We start from the raw sequence: 12,133 nt of genomic DNA, 5'->3' as shown, positions 1-12,133 counted from the left end.
GGCTATATGATCCATTGAAGACACCAACAAAAATATTAACTAGATTCTTAGTTGTTATTTTTATTTTAGGTGTCCATTATAGAACACGCTTATCCAAAAGAAGCATTATAGCGTGTTTTCTTCTCTTCTGACAATCAGAATGTATGGAATCCAGACTCCAACCACGTGTACAACCCTGCATTTCCCGCTTCTACTATGCTCTTCTATGTCCAGCTCTCTAGCCAACCAGCAAGCTTGAAAAGTGGACTCTTAATTCTAAACTTCCTTTGTGATGTGTAAGCAATGGGCACTGGGCAAGGAGATATGGACACGCAGTGGCACAGGAAGCTCCCGGTGAGGAATCTAATTTCCCTCCCTTCCCCCCCTTTCCAGGCTCGTAGGCCATTGGAACCCTTATCATCAGGCTCTATTGTGTGCTAGGCGACCACCGCCCTCTTTCGAGGCCCTACTAACTCTAACCTGGGTGGCGGTCACCTGCCACAGGATAGAGCCCTCTGCTGCCAGCCTGAACACTTCACTGGAGTCCTTTCAAGTCAGCAAATAGTGAAGCAGAAGCTTTTTGACCATACATATGACGTGTTTGAAACTGAGTTACATTACTTTACGCATGCTAAAAATGTGACGCGCCAGGAGAAAAGGCCACGTTTTCAGAAGCACACAGCTCTTTTGGTCAAGTTCTGAAGGTGGCATTTAAGACATGATTATGGGTAATTGTGCGGTAAGTAGAAATGTGGTGAAGGCTGGGCTGAACGACCTTGCGTGGAAACGTGGGTGCTGTAGGGCATCGATGAAGACAGAGGTATATTTGTGGATTTATTTGTTTATTTTATTTGTTGGTAGAGCCCAGACGCGGAGGTATCACGGCGCTAATGGTACAAAAATTAGGACAGGATGGAAACAGTATGGTTACATGACAACATAGGAAGTGAATCACAGGAAATGGTAGTTGCATGACATCATATGTCAACAGGTTCAGAGTAGGTAGGGCAGACCAAATTATTTACAGGTATTTGTTGAACAAAGAGGTTTTACTTTTTTACGAAACACTGCATAAGAGGGTTCATCTTGGATCGCCTGAGGGAGGGCGTTCCAGAGAGTGGGAGCGAGGGTAGTGAAGCAAGAACCCCCAACTCTCTTTCTAGCAAATCTTGGTATGTTCAAGGGTGATGTGGTGGAAGAGGGGAGATTGTGCATATTGTGTTTCTTCGTGATATGGTTGGTGAGGTAAGGGGGGGCAGTGTTGTGTAAGCAGCGGAAGGAGTGTACATTTTATGCAGGCGTTGATAGGAAGATGGAAGGAAGGATAGGATGGTGGATAAAGCAGTTAGCAAACGTGGGGATGCTTTTCCAGGCTTACCTTTCCCAACATATAGGAATGATTAGAAAATGGAGCTCCGATAGAATATAGTGTACGGGAATGTATGGGTGCTCTTTATGGGTGGTGCTTCGATGGGATATAGTGTACGGGAATGTATCAGTGCCCTTTATGGGTGGAGATTCGATAGGATATAGTGTACAGGAATGTATCGGTGCTCTTTATGGGTGGAGCTTTGATAGGATATAGTGTACGGGAATGTATGGGTGCCCTTTATGGGTGGAGATTCGATAGGATATAGTGTACAGGAATGCATCGTTGCTCTTTATGGGTGGAGCTTCGATAGGATATAGTGTACGGGAATGTATGGGTGCCCTTTATGGGTGGAGATTCGATAGGATATAGTGTACAGGAATGTATCAGTGTCCTTTATGGGTGGAGATTCGATAGGATATAGTGTACAGGAATGTATCGGTGCTCTTTATGGGTGGAGCTTCGATAGGATATAGTGTACAGGAATGCATCGTTGCTCTTTATGGGTGGAGCTTCGATAGGATATAGTGTATGGGAATGCATGGGTGCTCTTCATGGGTTCCCTATCATTACACATAGGAATGAGTGGAAGTTGGAACTTAAGTAGGATACGAAAAAGAAAAGGGGGTGTTTTTAAAGTGGTCCATGCCGCTTGTCACTTGGACATCATCCATAGTTTTTCCTTGAACCCGCAGGTTTGCATGTTTTGGTTTAAACCCCCAGGGGTAGGCACAATGAAGGTCAGATGAGCAGTAATCTTCCTAGCACATGCAGATGTGTTTGGAAGGCTGCGGGAGAGAGGAGACCTCTCTCCTGGGCTTCTGCCTTCTACCCCATGGAGCTTGGCCAACATTCCAATACTGCCTCTGCTCTAAGGAACCCTCCTGTGGAGTCCACATTGGGCTTTGGTTTTGTGCTAGATGGGTCCATTTTAGATAATTAGGCTGTAGAGGATGGCAGAGAGAGAACAAGCTGAAAACACCCGCACAAGGATTGGGGTGCAGGAGGGCTGTGCTCGTGTCTACCTCCTCGCCCAAACATTTCACGGCCCTCTCCCAGTCTGTTGTCCACCACATCCTGTCCTGAGATGGTGTTGATTTCAGCTCATGGCATAGTTCATACATTGCATGTGCACATATACAAGGATGGAGAAGCTTCCACTGTGAGAGAGTGGGAGAGGATGCTGCATGTCTCAAGTGGGCAATATGATGGCATCCCAAATTTAGGATCTAATCTGGGTTGGGCTTGGTGATGGCACACTGTTGGAGAATAGATTGGTTTTCCCCACGTGGCACGGGGGCCCGGGCAGGCAAATACTTAAAGTTAGTTCGGGGAGGTGGGAGTGATCACTCACAGTGCAACTATGGCACGGTGAGAATGACATGCTGCTGAGCCTGTCAGCCAGCTTAGATCTTCTGCTTTACTTCAAAATGGCGGCCTTTGTTTTAAACCCTCGGCCCTACTTCATGCCTCATGATTGCAGTTAATAATTCACAGTAGGGTGTGGGGAGCAAAGAACTGGTCAGGGGAGCATGGATCACCTGAGAAGTAGTAACGGGCAAGAGAATTTGTTAACAACAATCCGAGGAAGGATAGGAGATAATGAAGTGCCTTGACCCTCACTCTAAAGTCCCTGAACATATTCGATGAGGGGTCAGAGACTGGGATTCCAGGTGGGATGAGGGAGCTCAGCGCCTGCTGGGGTCTTTATCCCAGACACTGGTCAGTGATGAGTACACCAACCATTAGCAGAGCCCATCCGAAGAAGGGAAGTTGAAGTTTAAGTCTCTGTTGGTAGTAATATTTCAAACACTGGTATAAGCCAGCAAGATAATAAGCAAAGTGAAGCCCAGGACTCTCTGGTGGACAATATCTGAATCGCTGGGAGAAACCAGACTAAGGGGGAGAAGGTGGTAACCCAGAAAACAGCTAGGGGATTTATCTTAAAACTGAGGAGAGAACAGTTTGGGAAGAGGAGTGGATAGCTTTATGAATGCTATATCCCAGACATGGCATAGGCCGGGTCAGGGAGAGCGAGCTGCAAGCACCCATTCAAGTATTGGTAGCAGTCCCTGTGGGTTGCACTTGTGTCCACCTCCTTGCCCTGACATTGCACATCGCTATCCCACAATCCCAGGTGTGTGAGAGCAATCAGGCCACTTGCTGGGCCGGAAGGTCCAGCCCGGAAAGAGGAGGGAAGATGAAATTAGCCTGTTGGGGATCATATTCTGGCCTCTAGCAGAGGTCGGATAGGCTGGAGAGGGCCAAGAGGTCTGCTGCAGCCTCTGACTATGTTCCCAAGAGAAGCCAGGCCCCTTGAAAGGTACAGAGCACCAGAGAGCACTGATGACTGAGCCAGGAGAGGAGCAGGTTCGAAGAGCCTGGAAACCCTGGCCCAGGACAGTGGCCCCACGGTCTGTGCAAGTTATTACCACCTGAAACTTACCAGATGAAGGGTTAAGAAATACTTGCTGGTAGCACAAGTTAATATCCTAGGAGGGAAGATGAAAATCCTGCGAGTGAGCTAAGGGCAATAACGTGGCAAAGAGGGTTGAAATTCTTGCTGGTAAAAATGTGTTAACCTTAAGCACTGAAGTCTGGTGGACCTTAAGAAAAAGGGTGACAATATCTGAGCCAAGAAGAGTTTTGCATTGAATGAGGAAAGTATAAGGAGTGCCAGGATATTCATTGAACTGAGGAGTTACAATGTTAAGAGGTGTGATGGGCACTATATCCTTGGTACTTAGCTTCCACTAAAGCAGGTGGATGCTATAAACCTGAGACGCTCTCTGTTAAATTTGAAAATCTTGACAAGGACACTATGTTTTTAGATTGGGCTTTTCACGTTTAGCTCTTGATCCCGACACTCTTTTATTTGATTTCGATTTTTCGATTTTTGAATTTGTAACGTACTTCTGACAGAATAAACTGCATCGACGCACAGATGATACTCCAAAAACTGAACTACACCAAGGTCAACATGACTGATGACTAGTGACCCAACCATGAAGGAACCAATAATGCTGTTAGCGTCATATAGTATGGAATTGATCAGGGCTCCAACCACTGGTGTATGCTCTTTCTGGGGAACAAATGGGAGGGCAATGCACAATAAATGAATGGAGTAGAACACTGATTGCACCTTGACTCCAACGTGTTGTTCGCTGCCAAGATTGGACTGCCGTATACACCATAAATTCTTAACCTTTGAAGGAAATGCCAACTGGGAGCTGAAAATGCAGGGAGGCAGAAGATACTTTGATTGATTCACTAACAGATGTTTTGGACCAGGTAAAATCACCTGTGTTCAATTAGGGTAGAATTGAAGTCGGTTGAGAGACACCCATTGACCCACCTTATCTATGTACTGTATTACCTTATGCAGCAACTCTGCTCTTTTGTTAACCCTACCATAGATCTGGGTATCATCAGCATACGAGTGAAAACCCAGATCGAATTTCTTAAAAATATCCATTAATAGCTGAAGGTATAAATTAAACAGCAGGGATGATAGAGAAGAACTTTGAGAAACTCTGTAATTCATTTGTATTGCGTCCGAGAGGTGTTGTGTTAATTTAACTTGCTTGGTTGGAAAGGAATGACCTAAACCATTGCAATGCATGATCCGATACTCCACCCACTGACACCAATCGACACAGTAAGACCACATGATCCACTGTGTTGAATGCCACAGAGAGATGAAGCATGACCAGTAGAGTCAACTCTCCATCATCGGCCACTTTTAGGATATCACCCCACAACGCAACCAAAGCGGTCTCAGCGACATGCCATGGACGACATCTTGACTGAAAAGTGTCGAGCAATTAGTATTTTTCCACATGTTCCTGAAGCTGGCTAGTTATGACTTTTTCCAGAATGTTGGCAGTTCAGGGAAGGCCAGCCACTGGATGGTAATTTCTATGATCATTCATGTTAAGCGTAGGCTTTTTAAGTAGTGGTGTGACCATTGAGAATTTCAGGTTGGAGGTACTAAGCCTTGTTCTAAGGAGTGGTTGATGAAGACCTTTTTTAAAAGGGAGATTATAGTCTCCTGAGAGAGAACTGAAGTCAAATCGCACAGCAGCATGTGGGGTGTTAACCAACAGAGGTTCTTGCTGCACCAGTACCTGGTCGATCTTCTCCTGAATGGTTATGATTATATTTACAAATAACTCATTAAAAGTGTTGACTTCTGCCAGAGATGGTGTAGTTCCAGAAGAGATACTACTGGGACAAAGGAAATTCAAAATGGTAGAAAAGAGCTTTGTGGGTTTATTTAGTGATGTTTGGATTTTATTGTGAAGAAACTTAGTTGTAGTGTCAAAGATTGTGGTTTATGTCTTTTTGTGACATTCTTCACATTATTATGGGAAATTATATTTCTGTATTCCTCCATTCTCTTTCTAATTTACGGCACTGTTGTTTCGGTGAGGTTAGGAGTGGAGAGTACCATGGACTTGACTTTTTTGGGTTCGGTAAATTGATAGAGAGCAGAGCCCTCATAGACTAGTTCCAATTCCTTGGACCCATGTCCAAAATACTCAACACAACCCAATGAGGTATTACTAGGTGCCAGGGCGTGGATTAGATTAAACTCAGAGATCATAAGGAGGTCTTTCTTCCTTCGGTGCCCTAACATTGTCTTCGTTTGGCTGATGCTCTTAGTCTTTCTGACAAGATTAAATGACAAGAATCGAATAAAATGGTCTGACCAGGAGCTAGAATGAGATCAAGACAGTGACCAAGTCGATTCGAGCGAGAGGTGGTCAGCTGTCTCAACTCATGATTACCCAATATCTCCTATTCTCAGGTGCCGTACCCGACCTGGTCCAATATATATATATATATGTACTATCCAATATCTTCGACAGCATGGCTGAGGCAGGCGTAGAGGGATCGTCAAGCCAAATAATGAAATCTGTGATGCACACTAGATGCACATTAGTTGTTGATATTTAAATCCAGGGATTGCACCCCATAGTTGTGTATGTAGTGCATACTGGTTGGGTTGTTTGATCAGCAGAGATCTTCCTTGAACTATGCCTATTCTTCTCCACATTCAACCAGGGGCATTCTGCTTGACTCTCCAACTGTCACTCCTACAACTGTCAATGGATTGTGCTGCTCTCCCTGATGTCCAACTCTTTCCAAAGTTACATTATCATCCTCACAGCTCCAAATCTCAAACCACTTCCTCTCTTGCCTTAATCATTTCTGCCTGATCCCAATACGTCCTCTGAGGCTCGCAACCTGGTGGCTCTCTTTGATAGCAAACATAAGCTCTAGCCATTTATCACCTCCACGGCCAAAGCAACCAGGCTTTTCCTATGAAACATCTGCTCTCTACCCTGGTCTTGACTACTGTTGTGGCTTCCTTCTGTGATATCCCCTTTACTTCTTTTCTAGCCATAAGAAAGTACACTCTTCGGCCTCACTCATTTCTCCCCCACCTCCGTCTTGTGCCTCAGTTCTGGATGACTTTCTATGCAGTCTGTGTCATGTCACTCTTTAAGTTCTTTCTTTTGGTCTTTAAATCCAATCATGGGGCCTCCTGCCCTGTGAGGCTAGCTCTATGTCCTGCTAAAACCTCAATCAAAAGCAAGCTCTAATCTCGCAGTTCCCAACTTGCGCTGCACTACCTCGCTCTTCAGCTCCTGCTCCCACCTGGCTCCTTACCATCCTCCATGAAATTAATAATATTACCTTAGAATATGACATTCAGATCGATTTTATAATGCACCTCCTGGATTATAGTCATTAAATCGAAAGCAATAATGTCGAAAGTCAAAATATAGAAAAAATAATGTAAAAAAAAAGTCGCATTTCTTTTTTATTACGTTTTTTTTTCGAAATGGGGCCCCAACCTCCATTTTTTTTACTTACTAAACCAAATAAATACATATAAATAAAAAAAGAAAACATTCGACTTTTTTTTGACATTTTCTTTTCGACATTTTTGACATTCGACTTTATTGTTTCAACTTTTTGACTGCACACCGCACCTCCTATCTCTTGAATGAGCTCCTAGTGCCTATAGTAAGATGTCTAGTGCCCTATGGTAAATTATGTAACAATGTCTCTGTCTCGTGTTCCCACTTCCCCGGCAGACAGATACTCCATATGTATGCCACAGGGTATCCAGTTATATTTTCGAAAACACATTTTCGACATGCCATTTTTGTTGACAGAAAAATGCTGGGAAAAACATTCTGAATGTATTATTTTTTAATTGTTTATGTTTCGTTAGTTAAAAAAAGTGCCAATAAAAAAAACAGGGTTAAAAAATAAAATAAAAAAACATTCAAAAATTGTTTTTTTCAGCAATTTTGTGTCGACAAAATGGCATTTCAAAAATGTGATGTTTGAAAATGTCACTATAAACCAACCCACAGTCCTACTGTTGCGGGGAATATGGAAACAGGGTAGCAACATTTACCATTGTTCATTTTGCACAGTGTTTCCATTGAAAGCACTGTATTGCCTATAACAAATGAGTAACATAAATTCAATAATATACAAATACAGCAATGGCTCCTAAGCCCACTCCATCCGATAAGGCCTGGGAGTTTAAATTAAGTGGAGACCTGGACCAACTGCTACATTGACCAGAGACACCCCTTTGTGGAAGGAGATGAAATGGATCACCAATGATGCAGCACTCAACTAACTAAATGAACAGCAGTTCAGTGGCATCTTTCTGGTTTTATATTTTTTATCTCTAAAGTTAAAACTTTATTGAGACCGCTTTATTCCGCCGCTTTCAATGCAGTAGACTGCCAGGCGTTTATGGGCACCCTGCATCGGCGCATTGGGATAAGCAACCTTGTCCTATGCTGGTTCAAGTCCTACCTCGTCAGCCGCAAGCACTTTGTCCAAAGGGACTCCTCTAGATCGCCAATACGACATGTCACCTGTGGAGTCACGCAGGGTTCCATCCTCTCCACTGTGATCTTCAATCTATACATGGAGCCACTGGTAACCCTCATCGCCACACACAACATCCACATTCACCAATACCTTAAGATCGACTCCATCAAGGACATCCATAGGCTCAAAACCTGTTACTCGCTGATCCCGTCTTGGATGTCCAGTGCATACTTGAACCTCGACCCCTCCAAGACCAAATTCCTACTCCTCACCAACAACACCGAACACTCAGACATACAGACCTGGCTATCAACCATGAAGTCTGAGGGCTTCACACCTGAGCTCACATCCTACGCCAAGTCCCTTGGTTTCCACATTGACCAACACCTCTCCTTCAAGACACACATAGCTAAGAAAACTCAGCTTAGGATCAGCTCTCCCTCCTGCGAAAGGTCAAGCCCTTCTCCCTCCGGAAAGCTTTAGATACACTGTTCAAGCACTGGTCCTATCCCACCTAGATGGGGGCAATGCACTCCTCGAAGGCCTCCCATCATCCTCTCTTGTGGCCCTGAGAAGTGTCCTACACAAGGTTACACACCTCATCAAGGGTCTACACAGATACAGACACATCGCCCGGCCCTCATCAACCTTCACTGACTCCCACTGCATCCACAAATAACCTTTAAGTCTTGCTGCATCATCTAAAAGGCAGTCACCCTCAAATCACTCAGCTACCTCACGGAGAAACTCAGCATCTCTTCGGACAGCACACCACCAGAAGTCAGGACACGTGCAGACTTGAAATCCGCTGCTGCAAAAAGGAAAGGACCAGAATACAAGTCTTCATTGCCTATGCCCCAAGATCATGGAACCTCCTCCCCATTGGCATCAGACTCACCCCACACTCCTAAAATTCTGAAAAGAACTCAAGACACACCTCTCCAAGGAGTCTCTCCTACCCAACAACTAGGCCATCACATCACCCATCGCATCACTTGACCACGCTAGACACCGCCCGCCCCTCTCCTCCCCATCACCCGGTACAGCTGTACCCCTCCTCTGTCCCCCTCTGTATCCCACCCCCGCTGTATATCTGTTCTGTTGTTACCACTGAAAAGCGCTTTGTTATGTATCTGTATTGGTGTATACCTCTGTAAAGCACTCTATTGCTTCTCGAAGCTATGTCAGCGCTCAATAAATACAATAATAATGATAGTTCACCTCGACCTAAAAAGGGAATACACATAGGAAATAAAGTATGTTAGTGAAAACGATTTCAATGTCATGACGTCAATGCTTTCCTTTGTAAATTAGGAAATATGCATGTATGTTTTAAAGTCAGTGAAAGGAGAGCAAATTGGAAAAAATACAGCTGCTCTAAAATACATATCTTGTTGAGGATCTCCTTTTATGGAAGTCATCTAGATGTGAAGGTTGCATGCTGATGTCTGAACTAGGTATTACCCTATTCCTGTGCATAGTGGACATAACATAGCACTTCAAGCTGGACTGTTTGTATCATTGGAATGAGTAAGACTGTCTTGCATGAAATGGTGCAGAAGATTTACAACATGATGAAATGGCAGCTGCACAGAGCAATGGCAGTGGGTATGTTTAATTCATAGCTGCCCAGTTATACTTTTCTTGGTCTACTGTGCACCTTCCCGGGCAGCAAGGGATATGCCCAAATGTGTGTCTCTTAGTCCCTCTGCCCAGGTAATCAAGCTGCATCCCACAGTTGATGCCTAAAATGGCATAAGCAATTCCGGGGTTGCTTATATTCTCATGCAAAGGGAACCTACTATAGAAATTCAGTTATGAAAGCTCTGATTGATGGCAGAACCACGGCTCATCTGCATATGGCTAGTTTGCATCTTTAATGGTGCAGAAGGGCTAAAACAAGATTAAATGGAAGTTGCCCAATGAAATGGCAGTGGTTACAATTAATTCATAGTTTCTGATTCATCATTTCGGTATCTTATGTGTGGTGACTAGGCCTGGGCGACCTTTATCGCAAACTCACACAAACTCCCTCCTCTGTAGTAGTCAAACGAAGATGGCATGTGTGTCATAACTTAGGTATGGTCACTGAGTGGTAATCTCAGGCTTCCAACCAACTCTGGTATTTTCTCCTCCCTAGTGGGCACTGGCAACAAATGTCTAGTCAGGGCCAGTGCAAGGATTATTGGCACCCTAGGCAAAGTGTCAGATTGGCGCCCCCCACTCTGGGTCCTAACCCTTCACATCCAACCCTCCCCATTTTGTTACCAATTGCTGCATCCTCTGTGTTTCATAAATACAGGTTTATTAAACCAGTCAATGATACTATAGCAACAACAAATGTAATATGTGGATCTAATCCTTTTGATAAATTATATATAGACAATACAGACTGTAGGAAAACTATTTTGGTAATACATACTAGACACCTGTAAGCACATAAGGATCACTACCTGATTCAAAATACTAAACTGGTTGGGTCCCACTACTTGCTAAGGATGATATGTAAAGATGCAACAATAATTTGCAATATGTCTCTTATTAAAAGTCTTAAAACACCTATAAAATAGTGTTTGACTCTCCAAAACCATGAAAACACCCAAGACACACTGGAGCAGAAGTGGTGGGCCACCTGTTGACGAAAACCATGAAACATATTTGTGTCTGGGTGACCAAACCCATCATGTATCATACATGATGCCTTTGGTAACCCAGACAAATAAAACACACATATCTTGGCCTGCATGTTACTTCGTACTAGATGTGTTAAAACAAGTGAAAATTCACATACATTAGAAATTAACTTTCCGAGCTTTAATTTTCACAAATGTAGACACAACGTTTTTGATATCAATGTTTTGCGCAATGTCATGCTCTATTGTCAGGGTTGCTAGTTTGAATATAACTTATGATCAATTTTAGCTTTGAAAAGCTTCTTTCGCCACTTGCCACTGAAAGAGGCAGGGTCAAGAGAATTCGGAGAGCAATACACATGCTGGGGATACTCTCTGCCAAATTATTATTGTTTACACAAAGGTGTCTGCAACTCCACCCCACCCCCTGGACAGCTGGGCCTTGTGCCACGCACAGACTGCCCATGCCTCAAGAGTTGGGCTGACTCTGTGTAGGTCCATGTGCGGCTGACTTTGCTTCAAGTCAGGGTTAAATAAATACAGCCTGCGTGATGAGCCCCGACCCTGGCCAGGAGAATTGTTTACTCATGAAGTTGGTAAGTGAGCACGATCCCTTCAAAAAGACTTCCTCCCCCATCACAGTACCTTTCAATACCTCCTCCATCACAGAATACACAGAGAAGCACATGCTAAATGTCTTCTAGCCCTGGCCCCGGCTGGGACACATGCCCTCTGAACAGAACAAACATTGACATCCATTTATCCTGTCGCAGTTTATTAAGACCTGACCATTCATTTGACCTTCGGCCATGGGTGCAGCGCCAAGAAGCTGCCTGCCAGGTGAAGGTGGCACTATATCTAATAGAATTTTCAGCTGGGAAGCTCAATTATTTCAGATGGTAGCCCTTGTGAGCCAGGCAGGTTGGCTACAATTTAAAACATTTAACCACCAGCAGCCCTTGTTTTTCACTCTCTGGAGTTTCTAAATAGATAGTTCTTAGGATGTCTAAATGAAGCAAATTCTAATAGTCTATCCGCATCCCTATATAAATGAGAATATGCAAGGTACGTAGATAAAGGGAGGATGTTACTTCAAGTTTCTTAGGTCTGTGAAGCAGGAATGTGCTTTATTTATTTGGAGAGTCATTGCAAAATGTTTGTCTATGTTGTTAAACATAGTCCACACTGCCTTATCCTCAACAGGGCTGAGACCCAAAGTTCCAGATACTGGGATGACAGAACATTACTTTCTGGGGCATTATATTTTAATCTATTAGCGGCAATC

The sequence above is a fragment of the Ambystoma mexicanum genome, chromosome 2p (assembly GCF_040938575.1).
Source record: "Ambystoma mexicanum isolate Mex_15411 chromosome 2p, UKY_AmexF1_1, whole genome shotgun sequence".
NCBI lineage: Eukaryota > Metazoa > Chordata > Amphibia > Caudata > Ambystomatidae > Ambystoma > Ambystoma mexicanum.
Note: the sequence above shows the minus strand (reverse complement) of the source record.